Source organism: Strigops habroptila, chromosome Z (assembly GCF_004027225.2).
Source record: "Strigops habroptila isolate Jane chromosome Z, bStrHab1.2.pri, whole genome shotgun sequence".
NCBI classification, from domain to species: Eukaryota; Metazoa; Chordata; class Aves; order Psittaciformes; family Psittacidae; genus Strigops; species Strigops habroptila.
In genome coordinates, this window is record NC_044302.2 from 80,741,912 (window position 1) to 80,766,060 (window position 24,149).

General features: G+C 42.4%; 1 long non-coding RNA gene across 1 annotated transcript; it reads right to left on the reverse strand.

The window, feature by feature from the left end:
* Window positions 1-15,753: 15,753 nt before the first annotated feature.
* LOC115600607 lies at window positions 15,754-24,149 on the reverse strand. Its single transcript, XR_003989073.1, has 3 exons — window positions 24,029-24,149; window positions 23,726-23,947; window positions 15,754-16,377 (listed from the first exon to the last, which is right to left on the reverse strand). It is a non-coding gene; the product is annotated as an uncharacterized LOC115600607 (long non-coding RNA).

Sequence of the window (24,149 nt, forward strand, 5' to 3'; positions counted from 1 at the left end):
CCATTTCCTTCCAAGGCCTTTCATCATGGTGTAGTGTAAAACCAAGATAAAATTCACCTGGTACCTAGGGTTTTTTGTTTATTTTTAGTGGGGTGTTTAGGCTGAAGAGCCCAGTGATGACCCAGAGTTCATTCTCCTTTTCTTTTTATTTGTTCAACAAATCATTTGCATCTATTAATAAAATTAAAACTGGGAAACGAGTAAAAGGCAGCTCCTTTCAGTGATGCTCCCAATTCCCACTGCCAATATAGGAAACTGAGTTCCTGAATATATTTCTCCATATTAAGTCTCCACCAAACACAGTAGTTAACACAAATATTCCTTCAAGATTACCACATGCTTCTGCACAGTAATACATATCAACTTTGGAACTGAATAAGATATTTTACTGAACTTCCAGAAGATAAAGAGCTCAGCAGTAGCCACTAAAGACTCAAGCACCAAGATAACAAACTTTTACGTATTTCACTTCCTTGATCCCCTAATTCACAAGTCCCTGAAGTTGCATGTGAACATCTATTTATTTTTTTCTGGTTGGAGACAGGTGTACATATTTAGTGATTAGAAAGGGTTTTCTTACCTCTGTCTCTCGTTTCCCATCTACTACCTACTTGTCACTCAACCCACAAAACCAAACTTATTACCTTCTGTTACAAACCCAAAAGTAGGAGGCCAAACCTGCTGTGTGGACCATAAGCTGTATGTTGGCTGGTTCTGTGGTAATTTTAGTATTTCTTTAATGTTCTCTGAACCCAGTAAAGAAAATAACATGTTCAGTACTGACTTTTTTGATCATAGGTGCTGGTCTGCCTGGAAGTCTTGCAGCCCTGGCTGGTCCCCCCTGGGCAGAATGTCCACAGAGATTAGAGATCTGCAAGCGCTCACTACAATTCTCATGTGCTTCAGTTCCCATTTTTTCCTGCAAGTGGATACAGAGTCTGGATTGCTCTGGAAGAGGAAAAAAACAAGAGGTAAGAGGAAAAGAGCAGTTCTGCCTAGCTCTCTTTGGAGGCAAGCCTTGGCACCCTTCCACACATTCCTAACTAAACCTTTATTTGTCTTCAATGTGGCCAAATACAGGTCAATACAGTGTGGGCAGCAGAAGTGAGACCAAATGAGAATGCATTTTACTGGCCTCCAAATGCCCCTGAGGATGTTGGGCTGCAACAGACAAGAGTGTGCTTCAGTGGTAATAGTTCTTTGTAGACATGGTACGCGGTTATGCCAACAGGGAGCACAACTGCATTATCCTGAACAATGTCTGGAGAAATCTATTTCTTGCTATCGATGAAGGAAGGAAACCTCAAGAACTCAGGCCAGCCCTCACAAATTGCACCTAGTTCAATAGCAGTTGAGGAAAAACTTTAATAATAATTATGAGAGAAATTGTATCTGTGCAGGTAAAAAGCATTAACTATTGCAAGGGGTTTTTTATGTCATATTAGCAGAGACCAATATATAGAAAAATGGTGGGCACACCATTTGTTTTGATAGTAAAGGAGATATAACCTTTTCTATAGAGCAGCATAAGCTCTGAGGATTACACATCACAGAAACACAAGGCAATACTTGCAACTTTTATCGAATCACATATCCAAGGATTTGCTCTGTATATTATCTTTATAATGCTCTCAAAGAGGCTCCAAGATTCAGGACCTGTGCATAAGCACCACACTTTTAGGGGGTCTGTATTTCTGAGTAGTAGAATCTCAGACTGCTCTTAAGAAGAGCAATGTGAAATTTCATTGTGTCTTCTCAAATTAGCTGCAAGAATTAGGTGCTTGACAAATCTATGCCTATTTAATTTTTTGTGAAGCACTCATTAACAAACTGTGAGTCTACAATCTGTGTCTGCCCAACAACACAGAGAAAAATGAAAACAGAGCACTAAGATATCTGCAGGATACTACTCAGGCAGTTTGCAGCAGGCATTATATGATACAGTTGCCTTCAAAAGTAGACAACTGGACAAGATGGCACAGCAAGTACCTCCTAGTTCTATGTGCCTATGGACTTAGGTTATCAGAACAGCTCTAATTACAATACTAGAAAAATTCATAAAGACAAATAAATTATACCTTTCCTGAGCTTTATATGTCTGCACTTATGGCCAGTCAAAAAATTATAATTACCTCTCTAGTTCCAGAAAACATTTCATATACACTGGAGTTTGGCAAGCTTCCATGGCTTCAAAATTGTATTGAGGAGCAAACGCTTCATGTACAAGGCATGTAATTGCATAGGAAAATGCATGCTCTTCTTTTTCATTTGTTAGTGTCTGCTTTGATGTGTTTAAGTCTGATTTTCATGGGCATGGGAGGATGAAAGCAAAATCTGGAATACTCAAAAAAAAGCTAAAGCAAGAACCAAGGTAGTCTCTCAAGTCCTGCACTTATGCTCAGGCAAGTGATGGAAACACATCTGGATACAAAACCAAGCCAAACCTGTTTTTCTCCAGTTCCTCTGAAGTTTAAGTTAAGCAGGGCTCATTAACTTCAACAGGCAGAAGATATGATGCAGTGATCTCCAAGCCTTCAGAAGGAAAGTGGAAACATCACTGAGCACAGCCGAGTGCAGCTGTGACGTGGGCTGTTTACATCAGGAGGAGCATTTCAGCACAGGCATCCCTCTGTGCTGTGGTCCTGGGGAAGTTGAAATACTGAAAATGGACTGTTTCAGTTCCTGTCATTAATATTTTTGCATCTTCCAGGTTTAAACTAGTGTACTCGCATAGCTCTTCTTAGGAATAAGCAGAAGGCAAAGTCTGCACACATGGCTCCATGGAAGGCGGGGATGTAGACAGAGGGCATGGAGGTGGCTGGACTTTACTACACATCTGGAGGCTTTGTGTGCCCAGTTACATGGCTTCTTACTCCCTTGCACATCCATACATGTCTATATATGTCACGGCTTTGAAAAGTTGGCCCTTATCTCTCCCTTATTAATTGTATTCAGTATAACACCAGTCACTATGCTGAGCTACTGTGTGTGTTTACTGACTTTGCCTGGTCTAATACATGTGCTGTGAACACACTGTTTGAAGGTTGGACAAGAGCATAGAGAAAAGTAATGCAGCCACAGAGTCAAATCTCAGCTTGCTTTGATAGCTTGCTGATACTAAATATATTCCCATTATCATGTTAGAAGGTATGCTGAGCTTTTTCACAGAATCACAGAACCATCGGGGTTGTAAGCGACCTCTGGAGATCATCTAGTCCACCCCCCTGCCAAGGCAGGGCCACCTACAGCAGGCTACACAGGAATGCTCAGGGCAAGTTTGGAATGTCTCCAGAGGGGGAGACTCCATAACCTCCTTGAGCAGCCTGTTCCAGTGCTCTGCCACCCTCAATGTAAAGAAGTTCTTCCTCATGTTGAGGTGAAATTTCTTGTGTATAAGCTTATGGCCACTGCTCCCCGTCCTGTTGCTGGGCACCACTGGAAAGAGTCTGGCACCATCCTCCTGGCACCTGCCTTTGAGATATTTATATGCACTAATGAGATGTCCTCTCAGTCGTCTCTTCTCTGGACTTAACAGGCCCAGCTCCTGCAGTCTCTCCTCACAAGCGAAATGCTCCAGACCCCTGATCATCTTTGTGGCCTCCACTGGGCCCTCTCCAGTAGCTCCTTGTCTTTCTTGTACTGAGAAGCCCAGAACTGGACACAGTGCTCCAGATGTGGCCTCACCAGGGTCAAGTAGAGGGGAAGGATCACCTCCCTTGGCCTGCTGGCCACACTCCTTCTCATGCACCCCAGGGTACTATGGGCCCTCCTGGCTGCAAGGGCACACTGCTGGCTCATAGTCAACTTGTCCTCCACCAATACTCCCAGGTCCTTCCCAGCCGAACTGCTCTCTTTTTATACATGTACTTTTCCTTAGGTCTTTTCAGTTTTATTTTTACGTAATCGTTTTCTATATGTGCTCTTGCATTTCTATATGTGCTCTTGCATTTGCAGAGCATGCACAGAAATAAGAGGGGGAGTCTGCACCAACGTGCCAAGATGAATTTCAGGCTGCTGCTCCTTTCCGTATCACTGCATTCTGCAGCACGCAGCAAGAGAAGACAAAACACAGAGGAAAGCACTGCAAGTGGGTGGTGACACCCTGGGTGAAAATACCTGATTTGGAATACTTCTGGGGGGTGGGGAGAAAACCAGGGGAACATGGGGAAAGCAGGCAGGTTCCAGAAATTACCCTAAATTGCCTTTTCTGGAGGCAGGTGAGATATTCAAGAGGACATTTGCAATATGGAGAAAAACAAGTATATGTTGAGGATAAGACAGGGGGGTTATGGTAAGCCTGCCTCCAGCAGCTGACTGAAGGCACAGGGAGCTGCAGAGATGGAGAAAAGGTCCCACCCAGCAGCCCAGTAATCTCCACCGACCACACGTGCATGGGAAGGGGGCTCTGGCACATTGTGGGCAGCACCATGTGCCAAGGGTGAGCCAGGATCCCTGCCTGAATCCTGTCCCACCCCCCACCCACCACTGTGGCAGGGGACTTTGGTACTGCATACATTTAAAATCACAGCATTGATGCGTGGTCGACCACTATGTCAGGGTATGTCCATGGTGGAGTCATCGGTAGCCAAACCTGTGCTGGCAGTGCCGAAGATGATGTAGATGGTTTCTGCCTCTGTTGGTGGGAGTAGCCAGCTTGGAAAGAAGAGATTTCCTGAAGCAGATTCCCAGCGGAAGTATTTTACATTTCTGAAGGGCTCATTAGTGAGAAATCAGAGAGCAAACTATTAGTCCTTTGAAGACAAATATAGCTTTTCCAAACCACATTAAATAGAAATAAGCTTCAGCAACACTGTTTGCACTTTCCAACTTTGTGTAAACTTCCAAGGTGTCTTGCTCTGGGCTCCTCTCCTAATAGGCGGTCTGGGGCCTGGATACTCCCCTTCATTTTGAAGAATAATTTATTAAAGAAGAGCTAAGAACCTCTTACTTTTCTAAATATTATTCTGGACACAATTTATTAAGTTTCTTCATCTGTAAAATAGGAATATTACTTTCTTCATCATCTATTGGGGTTGATTAATGGATTACTGTGTACGTATTTAGCTGTACAGTACAAGGTCTGCTTATATTCAACATAATCCTGTCCCATTTTTAGGCTGTGAAGAGTGCCTCACTTTTTAACATGTTATCCAAATGTGGACAAAGAGAGTTTATCCTATAGTGAGTTGTGACCTCTTTGTTTAGTTCAGCAAGGTTACAGCAGACCTCAGCTATATGCTTCTGAAAGGTCTAATACCTGCCTCTGTATGGAAATGTTACATATAAGTAATAGGGCAGAGGTCAGTAGGAATTCAAAGAAATAATTCCAAAACGCAGTAGGTTTCATAAAGAATAACCTCCTTCTGTATATTTAAGAAGTCCTATGAAATTCTGCAGCAACACTATATATTTCTAACATATTCTACATGGTGGTTAGAAAAAACTTGGTGGGAAAGTTATTATTTTCTCTGCAATTCCAAACTCCTTTTCCAAACACACTTGTCAGAACAGCACCAAAAAGTTATGGTTTCAATGCTGGACATGGAATATGAGAATTGATTGATTTCCATGGGAATCTTCTCATAGAAAATGAGAATTTGCCAGTACAAAGTTGGGGATTCTGTGTAGATGCTAATTCTATTTGATTTTGTGTGTTTACATCAGTGCGAAAACCTGGTGTTAGCTACAAGGCTTGCCTGCCTACTTTCTGTCTTTTTCTCCTTGTGGATGACAGTTCTGGCAAGCAGTGTTGGCAGTGGAGGATCATTAAGTATCGACAGTCCTTTGTTCATGGAGCAACACAATGGAGCAGAGATTTGGTTCAGGTTTAGCAAAGCTGGTCTGCCCGAGGGGCCACATCTCTAACAGACAGCTCCTCCTCAGGGACCTTGCATGCCCATACTGAGAGGTACTTACTGTGGTTATAGCTCCTTATAAGAATGAGCTAAATTGCACCATGTATATATAAGCTAAATACATTATGTAATGGCAGAGAAGGCAACAGCGATCATGTGCTCTGACCACTTTTGCAACAAAGGTCATATGCTAAAACTGCAAGGAGTTTCCATGTCCCTTTCTCTGCCAATGAAGGCAAGAAGCTGGGATCCCATCCCTAAGGGCACCATTGCTGTGGCAGCCCTAGGAGCCTCCCTCTGTCCAACTTGCATCTGAGCACCCTCACTAAAACACAGCAAATCACACACCACATCTGTTGGTTTCATCCACAATTGCATCTGGTCTTTCCTCTGCGATCCTCCCATCCTCTTCAATGCCAGGAATGCCTCCTACACCTCCAGTAGCCACCATCCAGCGCATTGTAATTTCTTATTCCTCATTTGGACAAAGAATGTCTTCACAAAAATAGCAAGGGGAAGCCTAGATGTCTGACTGCATTTTTTACACTCTTTTTCATTCCCATTTGCAGCCTTTCCACCAGCACACAGCTCCCCTACCTCCTTCTCCTCCTCTGCCACATTAACATGCATTCTATTCCTCCCCACGTCCCCCACCCAAGCATACTTTTGTCACCAAAGTGATAGCTATTACCACAGCTTGGAATTTAGATTTTTACTGTGTAATCAAAGTCCATAAGCAATCTCTCATAAACCATTTAGTATATACCAGATCTAGGAGGAAAAAAAGATCTTCCTCCTATTCGACAGAAAGAAAAATCCCAAAAATCTATACCTGGCCTCTCTGCCTTCTCAGATTTATATTTCCAATATGTATTTTAAATACAAAAACTGAGGAATGTCTGCCACTGAAGACAGTAAGACACATTCAGCTGGGAAGTCAAATTCCTCAGAAGTATGAGCCCAATAGGAATAAAATAGCCCTGGAAAAGTTGAGGCTAAGATCTCATCAAAGCTGGCATTTCTCATCCACCCCAGGTCAATGGGTAAACCTGCCTGCCCAGAGCAGAGTGGTAAGAGGGAAGGATGGAGCTCCTTGCAATAGAAAAGCAAATGTGAAGTCAAGGAAGATCAATATCTGGAAACTTTTACAGGTAGCATAAAATGAGTCCAGGATCAGCTCGCTTAGGGCTGCCTTCTGCACATGTCATTATCTCGACAATTATCATTGTATCCTTCAAACAGCAACCTGTGAGGGAAAGGGGACAAGGTAGCGCCTTACAGCGCTGGGAGGACAGGGCACTGTCAGCAAGGAAACACAGGAAAGTCCTACCTGCACCATCTGCACCATCTTGATTCAGCCCTGCTTGCAGTACCCAGGCTCCCACTAACTGACAGCAAACCCCAGTCGTGCCTCTTTCTGCATGATCCCTCAGGCCAGGAGCTACTTCAGGGTTTGCCATCAGCTGCATCCCCACAGCAGTCGCCGTGCCCAAGGCAGGGTACCCGAATTGTTGGCATCTACCAACAATTTGAGCTTGCAGGAAGGGGTCTCACATCAACATCACACCATGACACCTAGGGCAACATGGGCACACAGGAATTGAATAAAACAAAGGCTACAGAGGCTGACATTTGTTGGTCTATGATGCCTTTGCAGACAGGTACTGAAGTTCAGCCTGACAGCCTCAGATGCACAGACATTCTGCGATGCCTTCTGGGGCCCGTGGCCACCCCTTCAGTGACACTGTACACACACCTTTGCCATGCATGAAAGTCAGGCTGGAAAGAGTTGTTGCTCTAGTGCTATATCCACCCAGACAGGCACTACCATACTAGCTGTGCCTCAGATTGCTGAGAGTCAGGGCTTCCCTCCAGGATCTGTTTCTCCCTCCCAGATGATGGTGGTGGATGTGTGCTGTCTGTCTCTTTGTTGAACAAGCCAGCAAAATGGGCTCCAGGCAAGAAGCTCATGTTCCCAGGGACCCACCAGCTGCATGCTTGCTGTTGTGGGGTAGACAGACATCGAGGCTGGGGGCTTGGCGTCATTAGATATAGCTGTATGACTGTACACAGCAGCATACCTCCTGCCGTGTACCCTGAGATGCCAAGTGAAGCCTTCATTAGTTTACAAGGGATTACTGTTGCAAAACATGTCAGCATCAGTGCTCTCCATAGCAGTTTCGTTGCTTCTTTCTTGCTTTGATGTGTCCCGAAGCCTAACATGAAAAAAATCCAAGAGCAAATTGTCATACACTGTAAGAGCAGGAGGGCTTTTGAGTTATCTAGTCTCCTCATCTGAATAACATAGACTGTTGCGTTTCCTCCAGATGTTGTTTCAAGTCTGGAATCTGAGCCAATATAGCCGAGCACAGGGTGCCTGGTACCTAGAACAGTGGGTTCCCGGTGTCTGCTCTGCCCTACTGCCAGGGATCAATCCACTGAGCAGCTCCCAAGGGGAAGTCCACACTTTCCAGCTGCTATTGCCAATCAAGTCATTCCACTGCACCTGAATTCCCATGTCTTGTGATCAGCATGGACCTGACCTTGAGAGACAGCCTGATATTCCCAGGCACTGGAAGAGCTTCTCTGAGTCCCATGGCAGCTCCGGCCATTCCTGAGCCATACATCTGTCATCTTGGAGCAAGTCTTTGTATATATGGCAAACGGTCATGATGCTGTAATTTCCTTTCTGGGGCCTTGTAGTTATTGTTGTGCATGTCCTGTTTTTCAAAATTATGGGACAGCTGGGTCAGTGGGACCCCCAGTAATCAGCACCAGAGTGGAATATAGCAGGTCTGACACAAAAGGAATCCAGTAACGAGATTTGCACATTCAAGGTTTAATTGTTTGAAATTCTTTGTCTAGTGCTCGTATTATTTTCTTCTGTTATACAATGGTTATCTCCATAGAATAGATTCGATTTTCATCAGACAAAAATGACTTAATCTATAATTAACCACTAAAATGTATATATTATCTCCGTGTCCACATGTACACAGACGCAACAAAAGACTTGACAAAAAGGACATGAAGTGCACTGTGTTTTCCATTATATGTGCCACTGAAAATACTACAGGAAAATGTATTCCCATGGTACTATGAGTGAAATGAAAGATAATGGCGTAGAAAAGAAAAATTAACAAAAAACACTTGCTGAGCAGTGCCAAAACACAAAATGTAAGGGATTGATACTGGCCAAAAAAAAAAAAAAAAAAAAAAAAAAAAAAAATCCTGAAAGTTAAAAACTTAAAGAAATATTTAGACAAAAACTTTATACCATTGATATTTTTTTAGCATGAAAATCTGAAAAAAAAGAAAAAATACTATAAAAAAAAGGCTGTTGCGTAGCAAAGCCAACTACAGCCCCTGTTAATACAATTGTGGAGTAGTTGTATACAAAATAAAATAGAGAGGACAACCCTGTACCCTATATGCTCCAATATCCAAACTATCTGCCTGCTTATAATTACAATGCTTGGAGGAAAAAAAATGTTGCTGAAGGAAAGAGAAAAAAATAAATTTTCTCTGGATATTTTTCTCCCGTGTGTGTGGCACATTTGAATGATGGCGTATTGTGGTTTGTAGCAGAGGATTTTGTACCTGGAATAATGAATTTTTTCATAGCATAAAATACCTATGCTCACCTTCAGCATCCATTGAGAAAAAGATGTTAAACACTGTAGTGACATACTGCAGCAGCAAAGAAATTCACATTACTAGTTTAAATCGATGCCAAAGGCCCTGCTGGCATCATCTATGACACTGCTGTAGAGCTACTGAGGTTTTTGTTGTCAGTGTTGATAACTTTTACTGAATTCAAAAGTAAATACTATGAATAAATTCCAGGTTAAAATATGCCAGGAAATTCTCTCTCCTTTAGAAAAAGAAAGCTGATATTTAAGTCTTAGACAAGCTGTTTTCTTCCTGAGATCTTTGCGTATAGTACACAAACAGCTTACCAGAGGCTACGCTGAGAGTGAACAAACAGGATGCTGTTGGCTGCCCTGGGTAGCCACCCATGGGGATGCTTTTACTCCAGGGCAGATGATGTACAAAAGCGTCTCTCTCCCCACTCAGGGAAAGAGTTGCTCCATGTACACCATGGGCAAGAGCATACTCCTAATCTGTAACCAAGAAACAGCTGACATGGTCTATCTGCATGCCCAAAATTACTTCACAAGAACTTTGGACTGGAACCGTATTCCAGGCAGAGATTTAACCTGGCGCCACAGGGGATTTAATTTCTCTGTTTGTTCCCTGTCTACTGCCCCTTCCCCCTGTCCTCTCCCTTACCAGTGTGCTGGTGTTTCCAATGTAAGACTATATCTTCTTTCTAATTCCCCAGCTTCAGACATGCACAGAAGGTGAGGATAGTACTGGTGACATACAAGGCCCATGCAGTTGCCGGGGAGGAAGAGGTGGAAAATGAAGGTACTGATACTTCTTCCTGTCTGAAGATGTGTGCCACCAGCCCTTCCCCTCATATGATCCATCATGCGACAGCACCCCTAGTATACCTTCAAAACAAGGTGTGTTTGCATCAACCCATGTGCCTTCACAGTCTGTCCACATAGAGAATTACGTTAACCATGGTGTGTCAATAGGTATTTAATAATACCGAATATAGATGTTAAAAAGCAAAGATGAAGATAAACCACTTAGAGCAGTCACATCCTTCCCTGACATTGCAGGGCTGTTCGTTACAGTTTGGAGCTCAAAAGCACCAAATTATGGGCTTTGCACACATTCTTGGCATATTGTTCTACTTTCAGAGGCAGGAAATTTTTTTTTACTCTTCATTTAAATTTGCTCGAGCTGCTGTTCCCACACTGCTGATAACAAATCTTTGGAGACTAGTCCTTTGCAATAACTGCTTTGCAGATTTCCGCCCCCCCCAATCTGCAGGCCTGGATTGTGTGAAAGATCCTGCCTTAAAAGTGTGCCAGCACTGCAGGGACATCACTGTCACGATCAGTTCTGAGGCTGGCTGCTCATGCAGACATACATGGGCACGGCAGTTTGACAGTAGTTTGACTTGGATATAGTCAGAAGGATGTTACACGAACATGGAGCTGAACACAGGCAGAAAGCCTAACCAAGTGCATGGGTAAATGGTGAGGCTTACAGTTAACGTGGTTAGAGCTGCTGGTATTTGCAGTCATCCCGCTTGTTTCATTCTCTCTAATTTAAATTGGTCAAAGGCAACACAGATATATTCAAAGCTAGAGATGCACTGAAGGAATGCCCTTAGGGAGAAGGGGATCCTGTTCCAAATCTGACAGTGATACTTTTTTGCAGTGGAAAAGGATAGAGCTGAGAAAAATGGAGAAAAATGTTGTGATTGTTTCAGTTTAAACAAACAAAAAATAAATCACAACATTGAAACATTACAATTTTTTTTTTGTTTCACTCTTGTTTTCTCTTCTTTCCGATATATCATAGCTATTTTGAACTAGAAGATAGAATACAATTACAAATCGGAGAAAAATTTTCTTTGTAACTTTTGCCTCTTAGAAAGCAGTATTTGTCTATTCTTTATACACCTTGTTTTGATGTCTATTTGATTTTTTAAAATGCATTTGAAAATGAAAGTAGACTTTTGGAGAGTTGATATTAAGGATTCCCAGCCTAGTCTCACATTTCAATGGTTGTTAACCTCGAGAGAATGACCTTCAAAGTTTCATTAATGGCTGTCCTTCAACAAGCTAGAACGAAAATGCAGGTAAAATTCTGCTTAGCATTGAGCTCTGCCAGTCTCTCTCCATGTTAAATGTACAAAGAAAAGATAGACATGCCCTCATAATTCTCCATAAAAAACTGGAATAACTTCAAAATTTCTTTTTTTTTTTTTTTTTCCCCTTTCCTTCCTCAAGCTTAAAATTATTCATTTCCTTCAAAGAGGAACCTGGTGCAGAGATGTTGCAAGAGAACACTTCTGGTTACAAAACAAACTTTGGGCGTTGTAGGATGATATATTTTTCTGCACCTTTCTAGGAAACTCATGGGTACTTTCTGTTTTTCTGTGGCTTTCTCAAAGAATGCTGTTGTAGTTCTGTGCAGTCCTAGGCTGAGCTGCTGAAGCAAGGACAACTGCCAGAGCTGCTCAGGATACCACACCTTCCAAGAGGACATGCTGTCTTCAGTGACACTAAAGTGACAGAGCAGCTGAGAGCTCTGCAGAATTGACCATGTGAGCTCTGGTCCAAATTCCTGCGACAACAATAGTCTTAGAGCCCTACAATTAAAGGCAGAAGAGTAGGTTTTTCTAAACTCCCAAGCTGTTCCAGTCAGACCCCTTTCTCCCTCTATAATAATGCGAACTCCCTTCCCGCAACTATAGCTCCTCAAACTAGGTAATACCAGCCAGAAGTGTTTCACTACCAAACCCCAAAGGTGGAGGTCACACCTGCTCTGTAACACCAAATCAGAACGCAGCTTCTCCATCATGCCACTTGGCAGACAGTTTTTCATTTTGACATGCCTCTTACAGGCATGGATGTAAAAGATCACATCATGACCACATGGAACTGCAACCCATGACAACACATGTTAAGATAACATATTAAGCCATGCTCTCTTGCAGTCATAAAAAGTCGGAGGTTTGAGGGGGAAGGCAAAATCATCCAGCCTTTTCCATCCAACTTTGATGTTGTAGTAAAAACACAACCTGGTCCAGACTTCTGAAGTGTGTTGAGTAAAACCTAACAGCTCTACAGCCACACTACTTTGGAACTCTGTACACTAAAATAAAGTGTGGATCCATCACAACATCCCAAAAGTTTGAGGGTTTGCACAAATGGAACCTGGATACTCCAAAACACTTCAGATTTCAGATCACCAAAATCTGAGAAAAACAAAAGTTCATCAACCTGCCTCTTGTATTTTTCCAATAAAAATAAAAGCGTGTATCAGTGCCGAATGCCAGCAGATTGTGCAGGCTGAATATCTGAAAGGAAAGCCTTTTGTACAGACCTGAACTTCAGAGCTTTTTGGAAGCGGTAATTCAGCAGGGTAGTCAATAAGACTTGTAAACCCATTTACTGCATCCTTTAGATCAATTTCTCTCTGACTTCTTGTACAACATTTCAAACCCAAGACATTTTTCTCCTGTGGTGTGTTTAGAATAAACCACTTAATCATCAGAAAGCATTGCGTTTTTTTCCTTCACAACCACGACTTGTGATTGGTATTTAAAGCATTATTAAAGCTAAGGAGCTGCATGTTGGAAATAAAGCAACAAGTAGATCTTTCACAAGTTCCTTCCTTTCTCTGCACACTGTTGTTTTTGGCCTACTTTCAAACAAATGAGTGATTCAATTTCTTGTTACTGTTCTTTCTTTCACTGTCAGGTCTTAATTGCAAGACAGCAATGCATTGGCTATGTGAACAAAATTAAAAATGCAATCAAAATCAATAAAAGCACATGCAACTTTTTACTGCAATTTACTTACCTGTGTTTGTCTTTACGTGGCTTGGCAAAACATCTTGCCATGGTCTAGTTTTTCTTGTTTAAATATAAATCTGCTGTCATTCCCCAATGCCTTGCAGTAACTTTCCTAATGTTTTGCCTTGCTTCAAGTAGGAACATTTTGAAAACAGCAAAGAAATTTGCTACAACAATTATGAGCTTTAGCCCATCTCCTCTAGATCATAACATGGGAAACAAAATTCCAAGAAGGTGTTGGTCATGAGATATTTTTATCTCAACTGCTCTGGGGTTTTTACCTGTAAGATTTCTTTGGTGGGTACCTTAAGGGAAGAAAGAGTTATCATTCTCCTCTACTAGAATATGTGCAACAGCTCAGAATCAAACCATCAAATGTATGCAAAGCTGTAACATCCCCAAGTTGATATAAACCACCTGCAAGAATTGATCCAGATTATGACCTTTTAGTTCATAGCTAATCTACACACAAAGATCTCAACATATACGTAATGTGAAGTGGGGGGATAGGCTAGAGTCTGAGTACTCACAGCTCATCAGCTGTGGCTGGGGTCACTGAATGCTGCAAACCCCTGGCTGTCTGCCAACCACAGTCAGCTCCAGAGGAGCCAACGTGGAAAACAAAAATGACTGAGCAGGCAACTCATGGTCAAGGTGTAGGCCCTGGGTGAAGCTTGCGTAGTCTGGCAGCTGCTTCATCACTGTGAATGATATCTACCATCCGCTACAGATTGCTGGACTTGGATTACTGTTAGTAGCACACAGTAAATCCATGTTACGTAGACCCACAGGTTTTCTGAAGAGCTGCTGCCGTTCTTCACTAAAGCTGGGTCAGCTTCTCCCATTGAACAATGCATTTAATTCACTCCCTCATATTACATCTACCCACAGATTTCAGTGTTTTCATTATTTAGAATTATTCACTGAATAATGCATGGGAACATCTTGCAGACTGTGTACTTACTTGTGAATGCTGTGCCACAATTATTGCTTGCTCACTAGCTGGGCTGTGTGATTGGTCACCAAAGCCAAACAGTATTTTTTCTCCCCAGACCAAGAAGCATTTTCAGATTGCATGTTTTAAAAATGAGAGTAATCAGTCATGTGCACTTTTTCACCAATACCTATAATATTTCCAATTCCTTTGCACATTCCGAAGAGAATATATTTTGTGTGGTCATGTGTGCAGTCAAAAAAAAATGTTAAACAAAACTGCAATTGTGAATGAATAAAGTCAGCTCTTAGCCTAGTGGGCAGAATACTTACCTAGTAAATGGGAAATCTGTGTTCAGCTTTCTTCTCAGCCTGAAGGCATGCAGTCAAGGTCCCTGCAGCTCCTCCAGGGTCATCCTTTCCCAGCTGAGTGCTCTGTAGGGACACCCCTCACCCTTCATTTTGAAAGTTTCCCTTTCACAAGTAATAAGGAGTTTCCTGAAAGGAGGATTTGGGGGTGACATGGTTGGCACACCACCACCACTACCCTTCTACCCTATACCCCCACCAAAAAAAACCCAAACAATATCCCTCCCCCACAAAAAAACCCAAACCAAAACAAAACAAAAAACAAAACCAAAAACACAAAACAACAAAAAATCCAAAACCTCAAGAAAATCTGATTTTGTAACCTCATAACCTGGATGATGGGAGAAGGTAGCCCTGACCTAAGTCCCTTTTCTGGAGAAACCCTTTGAACCACAACAAGGGCAATGGCAGAGGCAGCACTGGCTCTGAAAAACATCTTCCAAGCAGTAAGGCCTGCGCACCCAGCACCAAAGTGGTCACTATACTCTGCATTCTGAGGGGATGAAGACCACCCAGGGTACAGATCTGATTCAAGCACCAAGGAGGAGCAGGAATGGAGGAGAACTTCTGGCTCCGTGTCTCCTGTTGACTGGCTCTGGATTGCTGCCTAGCCAGTTTGGAGAATGTGGGGATGACCCTTTGGAGCTGTGTTACCCTTCCCATTAATTACATAGGTCCTGTTTTGATCTCTGAAGCACCCTGTTTGTGTTGGACACTTGGATTTTTAGACAGTGCAGGGTACACATGGGAAGTCCTGAGTAGATGCACTGAATCTGGGCCCTTCTTCCTATTTTGAGTTATTTCTTTCCCACTAACCCTGGAAATTATTCTCACTGACAGAATGGAGGTGCAGTACAGTGCAGGGCCTTTGGCAGACACATTGCTTCCCTCCAGCTATCTGCAGGCCATGGCCCTGAGCGCGTCAAAGGCACAGGGGGAGGGTAGGAGACAGGGGAGGACCTCTGAATCCAGACCCAAGGAAAGGCATGAGATGGTCCTTCATGTTTCAATGAAAGAGTAAGGTTAACTTTTTAACAGATACCTATTCAAAAGGAGAGCTGCCATAGAAACAAAAGTGCCAGAGGTGAAGAAAGACCAGGGAGAAGCTGTGAAAGTAAGAAGCTTTACAGGGAGGAAGGAATATAAAAAATATTTGATGGATACACTTTTAATATAAAAGGAACAAACCAGTGAAATGGGTCAAAAAACAAGCCCTGCGCAAGACCCTGTATTTCTAATAAATGTTATTGATTTTGTAGGTGCCAGGGATTTAACCTCAAAAAGTTATGGTGGTTTCCGCACTACATCCTGTTCTTTGTTACCCAAAACATCCAATTGTAAAAGACAGGAACAGAAAGAAAGAAAGAGACTGCTTTCATTTTTCACCTAGTGCTTCACTCATTTGAACTGTAAGGTACAACATGGTGCAAGATTTTTGTGTCTTGAATAACTGAACTCATACACATTTGCCATTGCCTGCCTTCACCTGTGGTGTCCATTGAACAAGAAACATTGAACATGAGGACAACACTGTGCAGCAGAAGATGCTGTCAGAAGAGTGGAACTACAGAGTGAACAGCTCTTGCAGCAAATCTGCATCCGCAGAGATGTCTCAATGTATCTCCCTCTGTCATTTGATGGGTTTGTTTCCACAGTCACATCTGCTTTGTGGCAGTTAGTCCTTCTTTCTGCCTCTCTGTCTTACTCCATCCTTTTTTCCTGCTTCCTCTTGGTTTACATCCTTCCTTCTGCACTTTGTGTTTCTCTTCTATTGTCCTTTAGAAGAAAAGGAAGTCTCATGAAGGGAAAGGCTCAATTTGTCTCATTTCCTCCTTAAAGATGATGGGAGGAGTCACTCTCTGACCATGTTACCCTCCCAGGACTCAATCCCCCTTTATCTCCCAAGAGCTAGGAGAATAAGTTGTGTTTCCTCAGTTAAATTCACACTTAACAACATCATTCAGGTGCTATGAGGGTTAGCGAATATTGGTACAGACCCTAAAAGCACTGTGTAACATGAGTGTGGTAATAACCGACCCCCTTCTCCATGGGTGCCACTGAGCCAGGAGCTGGGGGAGGCAGCAGCCGCCCCAGGGACATGAGCATGGATGGGGACCCAGCCCAGACTAGTGCTCCAGTATAACCAAGGAGAAAAGGGCAAAAGAAGCATCCCCAGGCACTGTTCATCCTGCCATGGGGACAGGAGAAGAAATCTCTTCTGCAGGGCATGGGAATGCTGGGACAATCACAACTTCATCTAGTCAAGCCACAGTGATGTTGCAATGCATTTCAAGCTTTTTTTGACAACACACAGCCCAGGTCTCCTTCAGGTACAGGAATCCCACCCAGCAACCTCCCACCCTCCTCAGCTATATTAGCTTAAGCATGTTCCTCCTGCTTTACTGACAGTGAAATGTCTTGTGCGTCAGCATGAAGATGCAAGTGTCCATCAAGGCAATTAGGTGGCCTAGATTCTCTCCTGCTCAGCCGGAGACATCAGTGCCAAGTAGCTGCTTGAGCAGTGGCACGTCTACTTTGCTTCACATCACCTAGGAAAGTCCTTGAACACAGCCCATGTAAAAACAGGTGCAGATGCTTTCGAATTTCTTGGTGGCACAATAGAAGCGCACACTAATGTTCAGGCCCCTCAAGGCTTGCATTTGAAGACAGCTTCTTGTATGTGCCTATTTTTCATCTGTAGCACAAAAAACACCAGCTATTGAGAAGCACAGGAATACGCACTGAAATTAATAAAACCTGGAAAGCAAAGCAGCAGGCTCCAGCCTAATAACTGAACACAACTCTGACGAATGGCAGACTTGGTTAGACAGACTACCTTGGGTCATTTGCTCTGAGAATTCATGGGGCTGGGAGCATTGCTGAGGTAATGATCATCACCTCCAGGGAAGAGCACCACACTCACAGCTCCCCTGCACTCAGGCGGACAAAGAGGAGGTTGCTGTGGCAGACCTTATGGACAGAGGTGTAAAAGGGCATTCCAGTAGTGTCCATACCAGGTTTGTGCTTAAGGCTACCTCCTCACACTTTGTGACCCTATCAGACGTGGCTTGGCACTTGAGGACGTCTCCAGTTTACAGCTGACTAAAGCATCCTCCCTTTCTGAGAATCGGCAAAGTCAAATGCAACATCAAGTTCATTTTCCAGTCCTGAGCTCAAAGCAGGTCTTTCTCACAAGCTTTGTACATAATGGATTCATTCGGTTTGTCAGTGACACCAAGAACATGGTTTTTGTTATGAGTCAACTTAAAGTAGATTATCTGCTTTTTTGAAAAGGAGAATTCACAGTGAATTAAAATGCTTAATATGACCCCCAAAACAACATGTTTCATTTTATTTTTTGGGTGGGGAGGAGGAGAACTGTGTATTTTTTTCTCAAAATTAGAAAAAAAAGGCAGAGGGTGAGTTGTGAAAGCTTAGGGTGGCTATCTTAACATGAAGCAAACAAAGTTGCCTTACAAAACATTTTACTTCCTGATTTTAATGCAGTTCCTATTTCAACATGAGAAGAAAATTACTCTTTCTATGATTCATTCTCTTATGAAATGCAAAGGGTTTAAAAATGTGCCTGGTTTTGGAAAGTTTCCTATGTTGTTACATAGCTTTATAGCTCAGGTATGATATTCAGTAAAAAAGCCCAGCTCCCACAAAAACTTCTGACCATGGGCAAGGAGAGAAATCACAGCACAGTTTGCAACCTAGCTATAATATAATATGTGTGCAATGCTGGATGGGGATGAGGAGATGGAAAGAGAAGAGAGAATGGGGAAGTCTGAAGAAACACAGGATGTGTGAAAGGAAGCAGCAGAGTGAAACAGTGTGATTTTCTGGTAACCATGGGGCTCAGATCACAGATTTGGGGCTGAGTTGTTATCCCTAAGCAGCATAGCCGTTTGAAGAATTCATGCACTCTTTTCCTGCCTTGCTGTCTCAAGCACCCGTATTTCTCCCCTTTTAAAGGAAGATGCTCAACCATATGTGTTTTGATATCTAATAAAAAGATAGGCTAAAAAGTAATAAAGCTAAACCTGTTATAGCAAATGATGAACAATAATGAACACACTACATTATTACATTCCTTTTAATGGCATACATACAAGCAAGGAATGAGTTCATGGTGCTTGTCTCACCCCTGGATATGAGCTAAGAGCAGCAGGAGGGTTCACAGGCTTAGCCAAAACAACCAAGGTGCCAGAGACAGGCCTGAGGCTGGCTAGGGAATGTGCGCCGTGGCTGTCTAGACCATAAATGACACTGTAAACACAAGAATTAAATCACTGGGGTGTTAGAAATGTGAGTACTTGAACAAAATTTCATCAGGAAGTGGAATAGCTGCATCAATCTAGAGAAAAAGTGTTTCTATCAAAAGTCCTCAAAAGCTGCTTTAGCAGCAAAACACAGTGGGAAAAGGCCACTTCCTGACTAGGCAAGAAGTACCTTCTGGGCCTGCGGTAAGGGTCTACCCTCGTGTAGGACCTCAAGAAAATTACAGGGCAAAACCAGAGGATGAGGTCGAAGCTGGGGCTACAAATGAATAGTAACACAGTAATGCCAAAGAGTGCTGCTAGTCAGGCTGGGCAATTGCAGTTCAGGCTGATGGAGACTCCGTTCCTGCTAGCACAAACCAGAAGGAGCGCAGGTAGGTGGCTGAAACATGTTCATTCCTGTCCCTGAGCCTGCAGCAATATGAGCTGTTCCTCCAAAACATATTCCTAAATTCTGTCCTACCTCCTTGACCAAAGTCAAAGCTGGTTTCCCAAAGTCTTATTTGCATCACCTTTGTGAAGAGATTCTGCGCATGTCAGCATGATACAGATCTATGGCCTTAAGTGAAGAACAGCTGTGGAATATTTGATTTTGCAGAAGAAGTATAAATTTTAGGTAATAAGAAACATTTCTTTATCTGAGGTGTTGACTATATATCAGAAGAGTAAATAAGAAAATAGCCTGCAAACTAAAGATCAGAATAAAATGTGCCAAAAGCAGGTTCTCAAAAAATTGCCATGTTAGTAAATTATCTTTATTTCAAAGCAGTAAGGGGGAACCTACATCATCCTTCTGCTATTGCATACAAAGAATTTCTGTTTGGGATCAATGAATAGGCATGTGCAGCCAACCTTCTTGCAATTGCCTGCAGGTTATGAGTTTGGAAGTTGGTGGAAAATTTCAGATTGAGCCTGAACATTCACTTGCATCTGGACTTTAATGTAACAGCCTAAAGGAAGTGTTGTTCTAAATTTTAAATCACACTGAACTTGATGAAGGGCTTGACATGATCTACGGGAAAAGGTCAGAAAAGCTGTAAATGTTTATTTCAATGAGATTAAACCAGTGCTTTCAATCTTGCTTTTACAGTTCCATCTATGTATTCACTTAGTCTCTGCAGAACCCTTCTGGTGCTTTTCTGTCCTACGAAATCTTTAGCGTACATGCACTGAAAGGCTATGTATGTGGCGTACAGCCCTGTAAGGCACTGGGGTAGTGGAAGCTGCAGGCAACTGCATCACAATTGCTAACTCCAGCTCATCAGTAGAAAAAGCAGCTGGGCAAGAAAGAGGAAGCTTGGACTGATTCAGAAACATTAACTCCTTTAGCAGGAAGGCTAAGGGCCAGCCTGCTGACAGCAACACGTAATGAAAGATACCTTCACTGTTGAGAGACTGAGAATATGATGGACAATGTAGCTTCACATGGATCATGTAAGAGTTTGTCTAAAGGGGACATGCAGCTGGGAAGTCATCACACTGCACGACAAGTACATATCATTTTGGGGAGAGAAAAAAATCAAAGACACAAATGAGAACAGACAAGACAGGCCAAATCATTATACTCTTCTGACAGGAAAGAGGTGTCAGTAGGTGCTGAGGTACTTGTGAAGGGTGCCAGAGACTTCAATGGCAATGGACACAAGAGGAAAATTAGAGCAACTGTTTGGGCTAGTCAGCTGCACACATTGCAAAACACAGATGTGTCTGCCCTGCAGCATGCTTATGAAAAACTCAGTAGGCATTCCTGATCTTCAGCTGTGCCTACTCCAGGCTACAAGCAGCATTGCCAAGCTGTATTTGAACTCTGCTTAAATGGTTGATGATTTCTAAGGCCAAACTGCCAGAGCGTGAACTCAGTGCCTTGTCCTATGTAGGGATTTGTGACTGCTTTGTTTAAAGCAGGCTGAAGTGTTCACTGACATTCTTGAAGCTGGCTGCTGGTTATCTGGTATAGGAAAAAACCAGAAATGACAGGGGTGTGATGGTAAGGTCTAATATTACTGATTATATGTTCTTGTACATACGAAAATGAGACATTTAAAAAACAAGGGAACTTTGTGCTTAAACTGCAAACGGATGCCACTTCAACTCACAAAAGCTGAGTTTAGCCCTGGTCTGTTTGACACAACCATTTTATAGCTGCACGCATCTACTTGACACTGACATGTGGTTCTTATTCTCCAGCCTTAGGCTGTCACTTACAGCATGATTCTGTATATTTGCTATGTGCACTTTCTTGATGTTCAAATCATTGAACTGACTTGCACTTGCACTGGTAACTTATCAGCTTTAGTTTTTTCCCTGCTTACCGTGCATAGAGCCTGATCTGCTGCCTTTTGTGTGTGTATTGCTGATTATTTTCAAGACAATTTACATTTCTAATAATTTAGAGTTAAAGCACTGTCCAAAGACAAAACACGAGAATTTAGTTGAATTTTGGAGTTGTTACATGACATAAAGCCACAAACTACCTCTTCAGCACCACTTATTTTTGTCTGAGCCCAAATGTTTACAGTGGTTTGAGTGCTATTTAAAAGACCATAGCAAGCATACTTTGAAAGCATGTGCTTTCTGTTGCTTAGAGCCATGACAGGTGAATTCTTGGTTTAGTTTTCTCTATACCCTCTTCCACCTGTTTCTATCCATGCTCTAATACCTGGAATTCCTGGTCTACAAAGCAAAGCAAGTAACCTGCAATGCATCAGGAGGAAGAAAACAGTGAGTGTTCATACTACAAATGTTGGGTTGTGTAGGATCCAGTCCAGGCACGAATGGCTGCATACATTTCATTTGTTAAACTGTTACTGCCTCTCAGGAGTATTTACAGATTTCCAGTTTAGGAAGTTACGCTGCTGCTCATTTAGGCTTGCATGCAGAAATAAAGTTTATAGGTAATATTTGGAAAACAGTTACTCAGATTGACTCACTGCATTTCCATAATGATTGCTGCATATATGCAATAACTGGGGTTTTAAGCCATCAAGTATTTTGTTCCATCTGGCCGCTTTCTATGAAATGGTTCTGTCTGTATTGGCTACTGAAAGTGAGTGATGGCAATATTCTCTCAGGTCAAAAGCAAACCTCATGCAATGCCCACTGTGATTACTATGAATTAATAGGGCTCTCCTGCTGTGACAAGAGGTCCACCAAGCTGAGGTGCTGTAGCTAATGGAATTCATCATCCAGGGCACCTCCAGTAAAAAGAGGATGACTGTAGGGTGAAAGAGAGTTTGACTCATTTTTAAATAAAGGTAGCAGGTTTAGTATTATGATGCTGGACAAGACTAAAATCTCTTGAATTCAAAGAATGGTTTCATATCTCAAGCATATCATGCCAAATATTTGCCAGGATTTTTGTCTTAGTCCAACTATTTACAGTGGCTCTAATGCTGCATAAAAGACTGTAGAGGGACATCCCCAGAGGTTTATATTACTATTTGGCTTTATACTTCTTTCACTACTTCCAATAAATCATGAACTTCTTCAGATGTGTCAGAGGGCATTCCATTTTCTCAACTGCAAATGACAAACGATGAATAATACACATTGCTGACTTTCCCCCTTCCTCTATCCAGCTCTCCAGTGACTCCAAATGTTGCAATTGGTCTGGTTTTGTGGATGTGTCCTGCACAATGACTGTAAATCTCTCAGATTTAATGTATGAAGATCATTCTCTTTCAGTGCTATATATACGTATGCATTGTATTCTGTTAATTCACTGTAAGTATGAATTCAGCAGCTCTTCCTTCCCACTTGAACATACAGAAATATGTGGAAATAAAGGAAATGTTATACGGAAATAATTGTTCTATTGTGCTATTGAATTTAGACACCAAAGTAATCATGTGAGTAAGCAAGCCGACTTTGTGTAGTCTGCGCTAAAAAGCACGAATTCACTCTTGCTAGCCAAGCTAAATAAAGCTAGTGCAAATTCACCTTTAAAAACTGTAATCACACACATTCAAAAAAATTACAACCTATGTTTCTGGCAGCTATAAATGAAATATTTTTGCTCAAAAAACATTAGTGGAGTAGGTGCTTGGATTTGGGGGAGGACTGACTAGCATACAGGAGACATATGTCAACAGAGTCAAAGAGAGAAGTTATTCATTCTCTAGCACTCAACAGCGGCTATGATGCAAAAATGAGTTATGAAGCCAGTCAGACTACTCCAGCCATAACACAAGTTTCAGCAGCCTGTGCTGGCTTTGGTTGTCCTGGGCACAGTTTACATCGTTTTCTAACTAGTGTAACAAAGAGCACTTAACATGTTCTTCCAGCCACGCAGACTTCGGTGTTGTAGGAGATGTCTTTGTTAACTTCCTGCTTTGGGAAAAATCCCTTGGGTGAAATCAGCCTCCTTTATCTGCAAGACCCTTGGCTGTTGCATCATGTATGGAGTGGGCATAACCCCTGTGAGTGACAGAGACAATCCTCTGTCCCATCCTGGAAACTCTTATGAACTCAATGTCATGCTGACATTTTAAAATGGACACTCCCAAAATATCACCTAAGAACTGAACACACTTCAGCAAAGACGGCATGAAATAACCCACAGACATCCTCCAGTCTGTCATTGCTTGATTCAGTAAGTATCACTAAAGCCAACATCTGCAAGCTGGGAAGACACTTGTAGCACTCCCCTTGCAAAGCTCTTAGGGGAAGAGTAGAGGTACCTGTGAGGATAACTGTTGGAAACAGTGTCTTCTGCGCATGACTTTAACCAGGAAACCTTTGAATTAGGAATGACAGTACATGTTCAGGTCAATAGCCTCTTAGGACCTCTTAGGTGTCTTGTTTAGAATGTCATATTTAGTATTGCATATAACCAGCTTTACCTGTAAAAAATCTGCCAAGAGCGTCTATGATGAAGAAGAGTTTCCTTTCCAGCCAATCTCTTTAGGAGCCATGTCGAGATGTTTTTCTCATACGTCACAAACTTCCTGCTATCTGGGAGGCATCTGGGAAATTCCCAAAGCCTGGGAGATTCCCAAAGCTTAAATTTGAACAGGTCACTGCCCAGGCTGACTGCTATGTCCTGTAGATTACAGAGGGCTACTCTGGAAAAACAAAACAAAACACCTGATTAAGTTTTTTGCTAATTAAAAAGCCCCTAGCAAGCAAGCAATGCATTTGATTACCATCATTTTCAGAAAAGGCTGCTCATTAGTAGTTACTTCCCACTGTCAGTTCTGGTATAAGCCAAGAGGAGCATGCATCTTGCCATAGTTTAAGGAAGACGAGATTAAACTTGGCCTTTCT